The sequence below is a fragment of the Ovis aries genome, chromosome 6 (assembly GCF_016772045.2).
Source record: "Ovis aries strain OAR_USU_Benz2616 breed Rambouillet chromosome 6, ARS-UI_Ramb_v3.0, whole genome shotgun sequence".
NCBI classification, from domain to species: domain Eukaryota; kingdom Metazoa; phylum Chordata; class Mammalia; order Artiodactyla; family Bovidae; genus Ovis; species Ovis aries.
The window spans coordinates 17,733,494-17,745,267 of NC_056059.1; the positions used below are offsets into that span (position 1 = coordinate 17,733,494).

The 11,774-nt window shown below is 44.2% G+C and overlaps 1 protein-coding gene across 8 annotated transcripts in view; it reads right to left on the bottom strand.

The window, feature by feature from the left end:
• The window catches only part of SGMS2 (sphingomyelin synthase 2), a 95,621-nt gene extending 84,133 nt beyond the window's left edge, over nt 1-11,488 (bottom strand). For 4 of the 8 annotated variants that reach the window (XM_027970825.3, XM_042251157.2, XM_060416811.1 and 1 more), the window contains exon 1: nt 11,277-11,488. The gene's annotated coding sequence lies outside the window, so the exon portion shown is untranslated. Of the gene's footprint in view, nt 1-10,393; nt 10,754-10,882; nt 11,196-11,276 lie in introns of those variants that run through there. The other 4 variants (XM_004009638.6, XM_042251158.2, XM_060416814.1 and 1 more) reach the window with 2 other exon arrangements.
• Between the last annotated feature and the right edge of the window lie 286 nt (nt 11,489-11,774).

An 11,774-nucleotide genomic window follows, 5' to 3' on the forward strand; every position in this document is an offset into this window, starting at 1 on the left:
TGCTAAAACTTCACGTGCAAGGACAAAATTAGGCCTGAAGTGCAAGATACACGCTGCTGCTCCTGCTGCAGCTAAGTCGCTTCAGTCGTGTCTGACTCTGTGCGACCCCATAGACAGCAGCCCACCAGGCTCCCCCCGTCCCTGGGATTCTCCAGGCAAGAACACTGGAGTGGGTTGCCATTTCCTTCCCCAACGCAGGAAAGTGAAAAGTGAAAGTGAAGTCACTCAGTCGTGTCTGACTCTTCGTGACCTCACAGACTGCAGCCCACCAGGCTCCTCCATCCATGGGATTTTCCAGGCAAGAGTATTGGAGAAATACACACTAGCTTTCTACAAACAGTGCAGTGCTCAGACACCACAGCCAAACTGTCCGCTTTCAAGACCCAGATTTGCCTCATATCACCTGTGTGACTGTAGGCAAGTAACAACTTGCCTACAAAAAATTTGCCCACTGTGTCTCAAAAGAGGATTCTTAAAATGGGAGTAATAACATCTGTCTCAGAGTGTTGAAGGAGGAACAGATGAAGAAGAGTTCTAACTGTTCAGAGCAAACCCTGGCACATAGTGGGCACTTTAAGTGTTTGGAAAATAAAATTGTAAATGTTCCTGCTTGCTGCTTATAAACTTACACACACACACACACACACACACACACACACACACACACACACACACACACACACACACAGAGCTGTTAATTTAACAGGAAAAAAATGCCCTTTGCTGATACTAAAGTTTGGAAGCAACTATGGGGCAGTAATAACTGGATGGTTAAAGAACTTACAGATCCAATGCAAATCTCAGAAAACAGTAGCAGCTGTGTTAGATAAACCGTCTCAGGGCCTCCTAAAGAAAGATGCCCAGCACACTGTCCAGGGAAGACAGTAGGGTCTGTGACCCTTAATGGCCTTGGCACTTTCTGGGACAGGGAGCTCATGGTACAATCCTCCTCAGAAGGCTGGGCTCTGAGGGACCGTGGTGTTGTGCTCGCCACTGCTACCAGCATCTGCGGAGAGGCCTGGCGTATCGTGATGGGAGCCTGGAAGGCTTGTCAGCGTTCACAGCTGATGTTATACACTTCTTATGAAAGTTCTTGAATTGAATGGCAATGGATGATCAATTTAAAAAATTCTTATTTTAACCCCGAAAGAAAGGAAGAGGAGAGGGTAAGAGATAGGACCCAGAGCCTACAATGGAGGCGAGATATGACAAACGGTCATTCCATTACCTAAAAACATGTTAACTTCATGAGAAATAATGAGAAACAATTTGATCCTTGAGACAGCAGGAATGAATCCTTTGTTTTAAAAGTGATAAATAGAGTCTATATGCAAAAAAGTGATGGCGGAGCCACCAAATATTAACAATGAACCGAGCATCAGCCTCAGTGTTTTATATAAAGTAGCATGATTCATAGTTACCCCAGGAAGTAAATACTATCTTAGTCCCATCTCACAGCCAGGAAATGGAGACTCATCGCAGGAAGTTGCTCATAGTCACCTAATGGTAAAGGGTTGTTCCTGGGTCATAAATCCAAGCTGGCCTGAGTAAGCCTATGGGGCCTTCGCCTCTCTGGTATTACTTCATGGCCTGAAGGCAGCACAGACCAGAGAAACATTCCAGGAGATGGGGTGGTACACAACCACGTATCAAAATACATGCCCTCAAACCTCAAACCTGCTGTATCTCCAAAGCTAGCAGAGAGATTACAAAACACCTCGGGGGATTACTGGGCAGAGCGTGGGCATGAGAATCAGCGGGCCCTGCTCCTCGTACTTCCAGCTTCACAGCCTTGAGCACATTGACCTTTCTAAATTGTTTCCCTACTTCCACAGTGGAGAGAATATAATTTCTATTGTGCAGGGCTGCCTGAAGATAGAGAATGTGATTTAATCTTCTCTAGAACCTAACTCAAGAGTACTCAACATTGTTTAACCATCACTATTTCACTGCACTATCTCTGGCTTCTGTGTCTGGTGAAACTTGGAGAACCAACTTGTTCAGTTCAGTTCAGTCGCTCAGTCATGTCTGACTCTTTGTGACCCCATGGACCGTGGCAAGCCAGGCATCCCTGTCCATCACCAACTCCTGGAGTTTACCTAAATTCATGTCCATTGAGTCGGTGATGCCATCCAACCATCTCATTCTCTGTCATCCCCTTCTTCTCCCGCCCTCAATCTTTCCCAGCATCAGGGTCTTTCAAATGAGTCAGCTCTTCGCATCAGGTGGCCAAAGTATTGGAGTTTCAGCTTCAGCATCACTCCTTCCAATGAACACCCAGGACTGGTCTCCTTTAGGATGGACTGGTTGGATCTCCTTGCAGTCCAAGAGACTCTCAAGAGTCTTCTCCAACACCACACTTCAAAAGCATCAATTCTTTGGCACTCAGCTTTCTTTATAGTCCAGCTCTCACATCCATACATGACTACTGGAAAAACCACAGCCTTGACTAGATGACCTTTGTTGGCAAAGTAATATCTCTGCTTTTTAATATGCTGTCTAGGTCAGCATTGGCCATCTCTCTGTCTTAAAGGTTCAGCTTCATTTTCAGCTACTGCTGCCAGTCTTTTCCTGAAAGGTCTTCGCTTCTCACTGGAGGTGTGCAACCCACTTAGCTAAGTCATGCCTGATCTAGAACCACTTATTAACACTTTTTCCTACCCCTAAAGGAAAACTCATTCCTTCACACTTTCTCTAGTCAGATCAGACTCCCTACTTAAAGTACTCCCAGGTAAGGAAAAGCATCCTTAGCCCATCTGGGAGGGGTTCATGTTAAGAGCTATTTCCCAGGATGGTTCTCATCAGCCGAGCAGGTCAGAGAGGCCCCTAACGTGCATTTTCACTCCTGGGAGGCCAGATCCTCCAGGATCACATGTGATCCCAGTTTCAACAGCAGGAGCTGAATCCCAGCAAGCCTCGGGATTAGGTATGTCTTCCCAAGGGACACAGAATCTGCCTTTGGCACATCTGCATCCTTCTTTGCATATCTGTTTTCCCATCTCCAGGGCAACTCCTCCCTTGAGTCCCTCCCATTTATGGAAAAGCTTTTTTCACAAAGTTTGACTCATCGAGTATTTTGCATTTCTAATCATCTTAATTGAAAAGAGTTTATTTAAAGGGACTTCCCCAGTGGTCCAGTGGTTAAGAATCCACCTCCCAATGCAGGGGACAAGGGCTCGATCCCTGGTCCAGGAAGGTCCCACCCAGCAGCTAAGCCCGTGAGCCACGACTGCTGAGCCTGAGCTCAAAGAGCATGTGAGCTGCAACTACTGAAGCGCACTTGCCTAGAGCCTGTACTCCACAACAAGAGAAACCACCACATAGAAAGGCCCAGGCACCGCAACTAGAGAGTAGTCCCCGCTTACAGCAACCAGAGAAAGCCCACACGTAGCAACAAAGACCCAGTGCAGTCATAAATAAACAAACAAAACCAAAAACGAGGTGATTAAATTCTAGAGTTGATACTCAGCTCCTGTGGTTGCTCAGTCACTAAGCCACGTCCGACTCTTTGCAACCCCTTGGACTGCAGTATGCCAGGCTTCCCCGTCCTTCACTATCTCCTGGAGTTTGCTCACACTCACGTCCATTGAGTCAGTGATGCCATCCAACCATCTCATCCTCTGTCACCCCCTTCTCCTCCTACCCTCATTCTTTCCCAGCATCAGAGTCTTTTCCAATAAGTCGGCTCTTCATATCAGGTGGCCCAAGTATTGGAGCTTCAGCATCAGTCCTTCCAATGAATATTCAGGGTTGATTTCCATTGGGATTGATTGGTTTGATCTCCTTTGTGTCCAAGGGATTCTCAAAGAGTTTCTCCAGCACCACAATTCAAAAGCATCAATTAGTCAGTGCTCAGCTTTCTTCATGGTCCAACTTTCATATTCGTACATGACTACTGGAAAAACCATAGCTCTGACTATGCAAACTTTTGTTGGCAAAGTAATGTCTCTGCTTTTTAATACACCGTCTAGGTTTGTCATAGCTTTTCTTCCAAGGAGCAGGCGTCTTTTAATTTCATGGCTTCAGTCACCATTCACAGTGATTTCAGAGCCCAAGAAAATAAAGTCTGTCAGTTTCCACTTGTTTTTCCATCTATTTGCCATGAATTGATGGGACTGGACGCCATGATGTTAGTTTTTTGATTGTTGAGTTTGAAGCCAGCTTTCAGTCTCCTCCTTCACCCTCATCAAGAGTCTCTTTAGTTCCTCTTCCCTTTCTCCCATTAGAATGTTATCATCTGCATATCTGAGGTTGTTGATTGTTTCTCCCGGAAATCTTGATTCCAGCATGTGCTTCATCCAGCCTGGCATTTCACATGATGTACTCTGCATTTAAAGTAAATAAGCAGGGTGACAATACATAGCCTTGACGTATACTCTCCTCCCAATTTTGAATTAGTCCTAGTTTTTCATAAATATGACGCCTCCAGCTCCACAGTTTCAATTTGCATTTCCCCTTATACAGGTATTTATCAAGCACTTTCTTGTGTGAGCAAGTCCTGTCAGGTAAACTTAGAGTTAAGGATACCCTACGGTGAGTATTTCAGCTCAATTTCACAATTTTGCCTGAGGCCAAGCCCTAACATTTGGGTATCTCTCTCTCTGCCCTAAATGAAGCTCTGGAAGGACTGTTGCTGAAGCTGAAGCTTCAATACTTCGGCCGCCTGATGCAAAAAGCTGGCTCATTGGAAAAGACTCTGATGCTGAGAAAGATTAAAGGCAAAAAAAGAAGGGGGTGGCAGAGGATGAGATGGTCAGAGAGCATCACCAGCTCAGTGGACGTGAATCTGAACAAACTCTGGGAGGCAGAGGAGGACAGAGGAACTTGGCGTGCTCCATTCTTCATTCGCAAAGAATTCGACACTACTTAGCGGCTGAACAACAACAAAACGAAGCTCAGCACAGGGAATACCAGGTGGAGAAATGGCACCGGCCTGGAGGGCCTTTCCAGTTGTTTACTTCATTTGACTTTGAGTAACTAGCAGTTTCCGGACACTTTGGCTTCAAAATTATCTTTCATCTCCTTTTATGCCCTCCTCTTTAACACTTTTATTATGTGGTTTTATTCTTTTTAAAGAGTACAAGGGATCCACTGAAAGAAAACGTATAAACATAAGACAAACACTCAATCCAGCTAATGTTGCTTTAAAAAAGAAACAAGAACATGTACAAGTTTGTTTGGACGTTTCAAGCAACACCGTCAAGCGAAAGGCACAAAATTCTGAGGCTGAATTTTAAACTGCAAGCAAATGATCATAGAGGGTTTTACAGCAGGGAAAACCAATCATCAAATAACTGATTATCCTATTTATACTGTAATTTTATTAGCTGTTTCTTTAAATTCTGCTTTGAATTAATAATTATTGTTAGGAATTAATAAATTGAACTGATCTGAGTTTCTATATAAAAAGGTTGAATTGAATACGACTCATTTTCCAATATCATTTATCAAAATCATGAGGATAAGGTAATGTGTGTTGGATATGGAAATATAAACCCAAAAGAAAAAAGTATGACTCAGAGTAGCAAAGACAGTATGATATTATAATAAAACGTGAGAAATGTTTAAATGAACATATGCTTTATACCTATAATGAAAGCTAGCTAATGGATTTTTTTTCGGCACTTTCATTAAATCAACTGGAAAATGTCTTAGCAATGATACACTTTTTAAGAGATCAAAGAACAAATGTCTAAGTTTTCTTTTTTTGGTCGCACAGCATGTAGCATCTTAACTCCCCAAACAGGGACCAAACTTGCACCCTCTGCATTGGAAGCAGGGAGTCTTAACCACTTGACCACCAGGGAAGTCTCTAAGATTTTCTTTAAAGATGGCTTATTTAAAAATGAAAGAGCTTATTCTAAACCTGGTGATAAATCTGCTAAATGTAATATCTGCAAAACGTAATCTGCCTATCCTGCTAAGTACCAATGACGTAAATTGTAGAAACAGAATTTCTTTTCTGAGATACACACTCACAGCAGCACTATTTACAATAGCCAAGACATGGAAGCAACCTAAATGTCCACTGACGGAAGAATGGCTAAAGGAGGTGTGACACGTATTTACAACGGAATATTACTCAGTTATGGCCAGCCTAGACAGCATGTTGAAAAGCAGAGACATTACTTTGCCAACAAAGGTCCGTCTAGTCAAGGTTATGGTTTTTCCTGTGGTCATGTATGGATGTGAGAGTTGGACTGTGAAGAAAGCTGAGCACCGAAGAATTGATGCTTTTGAACTGTGGTGTTGGAGAAGACTCTTGAGAGTCCCTTGGACTGCAAGGAGATCCAACCAGTCCATTCTGAAGGAGATCAGTCCTGGGATTTCTCTGGAAGGAATGATGCTAAAGCTGAAACTCCAGTACTTTGGCCACCTCATGTGAAGAGTTGACTCATTGGAAAAGACTCTGATGCTGGGAGGGTTTGGGGGCAGGAGGAAAAGGGGTCGACAGAGGATGAGATGGCTAGATGGCATCACTGACTTGATGGACGTGAGTTTGAGTGAACTCTGGGAGACGGTGATGGACAGGGAGGCCTGGGGTGCTGCGATTCATGGGGTCGCAAAGAGTCGGACACGACTGAGCGACTGAACTGACTGACTGAACTGATAAAAAGAATGAAATAATACTATTTGCAGCAACAGAGATGAACCTAGAGATGATCATACTAAGCAAAAAAAAGTCAGAGAGAGAAAGACAAACACCATATGATACCACTTATATGTAGAATCTAAAATAAGATGCAAATAAACATATCTACAAAACAGACTCAAAGACATAAATTACAGATTTGTGGTTGCCACAGAAGGAGCTAGGTAGGGAAAGGAAGGATTGGGAGTTTGGGATTAACAGCGCAATTTATTACATATAGGACAGACAGACAGGTCCTGCTATATAGCACAGAAACCTGTATTCAATATCCTGTGATAAACCATAATGGAAAAGAATATATATGTATAACTTAGTCACTCTGCTGTATAGCAGAAATTAACACAACACTGTTAACCAACTCTACTTCAGTAAGTCTTTTTAAAAATTTTTTTCTGTCTGGCAAAGTCAGTACTGCTCCATTCGGCTATATTTCCCCATAAAAGAAGTTCAGCTTTCTGTCTAATAGCAATAATACAAACACAAATAGTGCTTTAAGAAAGCCTCAGTGTTCCATTTTCAGCAGATAAATCCCTCGGGTAATGAGCTATGGACCGACTGTGCAGCTCCACAGAGAATGTTGATCCTATTGCTGAAATCTTATAAGAAACACTAAAGGAACATAGAAATTAAAACAAAGTTTAAAGAGAAAGGAGAAAGTTTTCTAATCCTGAATATGGTGGGGGGAAAAAGGCACATAAATTAAAGATCAAAATTCACTTTTTAAAATGCAAAATGACTAAAATAATCATGAATTGCACACAGATACAGCCATAAGAATATTTACGGCAGAGCTGTTTAAAATAGTGAAAACTGGAAACTAACTGTCCAACAATAGGAGACTGCTAGAGATGCAGTCATTCAACCGAAAACTATAAAACATGTCGTTTAAGCATATATTTCAGTGATATAGAGCCATCCATATTTGGATGGGGATTTAAAAAAAAGTTAGTATGTAGAGAACAAACCAATTTCATACAGAATAATTTTCTACCTGTGTAACTTTAGGAAAGTTAATTTCTCTAAATCAGCCTTTCCCTCCATAATCACACTTAACTCATAGGGTTGGGGTGAGCATAACAGGGGATCCTAAATATATAGAGTAACTGTCACATTGCCTGGCTCAGAGTAAGCGTATTACAGGTGATAAAGGATTTAAGAATATAACACTAAGAATTTTCTGGGTGGTGGCTGATTTGATTACCTTGTACTTTTAAACCTCTACAAGTGACATACTACTTATTTTTTTTAGTTAAATGCTACTTATGAGGAAAAATAAATTGAAATACTACTCACACACAATGATTATTCTCTTAAAATTTTAAACAGTGCTTTCTTTCCTCACAGTAAGTAAATCTTGGTTGAACCGATTTTACCCCTCAGATTTCATTTAAACAAGTCTGCTCTGATGCGTTTAAAATTATTTATGGGCCAAATTTGTCTATAATATTTTTACTGGGTAAAGCAAAGCATACTTACATTGTTCAGCCTCATAGCTTATGAGCCCCAATTCAGCATACTTTAGATAGCAATAGACCTCAAATTATCAGTGGAAGGCAGCCTATCATGGCCTGGTCACTTCTGGTTTCCTTCCAATTCCCTACTCCTCTCTCTTTCTTCCTCTCCATAATCAAAACTTAGGGGCTATTTCTACCAGACTGAAAGCCAGTTAGAGTGCCTCCATCATCTTAGCATTGCTAGTACATAGCACAGTGGCTGGAATATAGTAGCTGCTCACTAAACATTCACCAACTGAACAAATACCTGATAACTATAGTTCAGGATGGAGGCTTCAAATCCCCCATAGGGGTACTGGATAAAAGTGAGTAAGATACTCTACTCTGAAACTGTCTAGAATTCTCAGTAATTCTTCCTTTTTTAAAAAGAAAACAACATCTCACTTCAAAGTATCACTTCTTTAAAAAGTTCTCATTTGTGGAGAAGGAAATGGCGATCCACTCCAGTATTCTTGCCTGGGAAATCTCATGGACAGAGCAGCCTGGCAGGTTACAGTCCATGGGGTCACAGAAAGCCGGACACGGCTTAGCAACAAAACAAACAGTAAGTGCATAGCTTCCTATATCTGATGTTCAAATACCGATTGTAATAGTTTTCTATTGTTATAAATTGCAAACTTTTTAAAGCTTCTTGAAATGAATAAAGGTTAAGCATGAAAAAAAGTTCTCATTTGTATTCCAATGTCAATTTGCATAGATGTAAGATTATTTCTATTTTTTTCCCTGTATTTCGTTTAAATGTCCCACAAGAATTCCAGAGAGTTTACATAAATTGCTCAAAGTAACAACACAGCCAGTAAATTACCACCCAGGATAGCCTTAGGTCTTCTGGGTTCTGATGACCAGATCTCTACATCACACTGGGGGGGTGGGGGGTTGGGGTGGGTAGGTGGAGGATTCCCTGAGTCCTTTGACCCTAAAAGTTGTTGTAGATATGGTAAAAACAATTGTTTTTAATATAACACCTGAGCAAAATGCTTCTATCCCTGCAAATATTTCCTAGAGGCTTTTATAAAACTCTGTGAAAAGAGAAACCGAGGACAAGAGGCGGTAACTCAAAGGTGTCTGTTTCCCTCCATGTTCATAAGTCAACCAGCTCTGCTTAAAAATGAAACTAGAGAAATCAAATTAAACATTAACTCGTTAAAAAAAAAAAAAACTTCAACTAGAAGACTATGGTGAAGTGAGACAAGCAGCAAAGCAAGGAAGGAAAGGACTACATTTTTGCACTGATTATATATATATATTTTAAGACAAAACAAAAAAACAAACAAAAAAAAACACCAGTTAAGGGTAGAGAGTTCTCCATAACTAACTCCGAATTCCATTTGCCACTTTCAGCCACTGCTCTGACTCTGTTTAAAGAGTGAATGGCAGTTTCCCTAATATGGCGTGGGAATCCCAAATCTTTCTGGTATCCACAAGGAAGCATTTAACTTCCTGAAAACCGCCTGGAATGCAGGAGACCTGGGTTCGATTCCTGGATCAGGAAGATCCCCTGGAGCAGGGAAGGAATGGCTACCCACTCCAGCATTCTTGCCTGGAGAATTCCATGGACAGAGGAGCCTGGCGGGTTATAGTCCATGGGGTCGCAAAGACTGGGCCACAACTGGGCGACCAAGACACACACATACCAAATCTTACGGGTATCCACAAGGAAGCATTTAACTTCCTGAAGACATCACCACACTCTGACGAACCTGCCAAAGGATTTCACACGCTAAACCTCAACCCACCAGGTCTGTAAGTAGGAAACGTTGTGGAAATTAATTGATGATTACCTATGCCAGCTGGAACACACTGCTGCTGCTGCTAGGTCACTAACACACTATTTATACACAAACAGTTAAAATTTGTTGAGGTCGGCTTCACGCCAGACATCATGACAGGTCTTCTGAGCTTTAATCCTCATTACTAGCCTCTGAAGTAGTTACAGTCCCGTTTTGCTGGTTCTGAGTGTTTAATGTAACTGAGAACCCACCGATAATAGATGAGACTAGGAATGAAACCAAGGATTTGAAAAGTTCAAAATCCACGCCTACCCAGAGACACTAAACAACCGAATCTCCTCAAAAATTTAACATACGTGTCAAAACGATGTTATGGTCTTATTAGAGCAAGCAAGACGAAACAGAATGGTAAAGATTGATTAAAAAAAAAAAAAAACAACAGAACCTGACATTAGAGTTGTTTTAAGGCGTTGCCGCGGGCTATTAACTATCCGTACCTCAAAGTAGGCAGGTCCGCTCCTACCTATGTGCGCTGCAACACCAGACCTCCCTTTCCTAAGGAGTAACTCTGGAAAGCCAAATGTTGAAAGGTTTCAGTGCGGGCAGCCCAGACCTGGGCTCTTACTGTTCACAAATCATCGGTAAGTGCCTCTCAAAAAAGCTTCAAGACAGTCCCTCCCCCGGCTCCGTAAACTTTAGCCCTGACCTCCAGAGTGGCTCTGGACAACCTACGGTTCAATCTGGGTCCTTTCACGGGCAGGACCGAGTTACCCGCAATGACTGCAAATGAATGAGTTGAACGCTCGGAGCAAAGAGACGAAGACACGTCCATCCTCTACCAGGCAAAATCAAAGAAGGATGCCCTGGGGCGGGGCGACTAGGGGCCGAATTAGAGCCACGTCCGCGTTCGCAGTCCACCCTCCCTTCCCCGCGCCGCGCCGCTTTTCCAGCCCATCCTCCTCCCCGGCCCCTCGGGTGCTCCTTACCCGCTCTCAGCTGGGGCTCCAGACCTTCCCAGCCCGAGGCACTAGCTCCCGGGCCGGGATCCGCTAGGGGCCGGAGCTGGCTGCCGCAGCCGCCCCCGGCTGAAGCCCCTGGAAAGTTTGCTCGGGGGTCTAGCCCTCTCCTGCCTCGGCCCCACCAGGCAAGCCGCTCTCCGGGCCGCTCTCGGCGGCGCTGCAGCACCGGCCGGGCTCGGGCGGCCGAGGAAGGCTCCGTGCGCGCCGAGGGCGGGGTCTCCCCGCTCGGCCCGCTGCGCGGCGCTCGGTGTTTACCGCGGCCCCGCGGCCCGCTCTCCCCGCCCGCCGCCCTGCGCGCTCCTGACATCATTCATTCTCTCACACCCTTGCCCGCCCACTCCATTTCCAAACAGTGACTCACTCGGAGGCGCCCGCTCCCCGCTGCCGTGGCTCCCCGGGCTCAGAGCGGAGCTCGAAAAACCGGTGCGACTTCTTAAGAAGGGAACCTCAGCCGACACTCTCTTCTTCCAGCCCTTAAAGGTGCAGGGAAGGAGGGGCTTGGCAGGCAGGGCAGATTGGCTCAGGCAGGGAAAGCTGGAGCCGACCTCCCCGAGCGGCGACACAGACCGATCTGCCAAAGTTCTTGGGGTGCCACTCCCTGCAACTTTCAAGGGTGGGGCCGGGAAGACGTCCCCCACCCCCGCATTTCGCCTTTTTCGGGAACTGCTTCCTGTCCGCGCGAGTGGACTTGGGGCACCAGCGGTTACTCACGGGGTATTGCCCGGGCCTAGGTCAAAGAGGTGGGGTTTCCTAACGTCACAGGACTGCCCGGCAGGGTTAGTCGTGGGTCCGTACGATGATTAACTCTAGATGTGAGCTGGAAGGATTCTCCAAGTTAATGAGGCTAATAATACTTTCC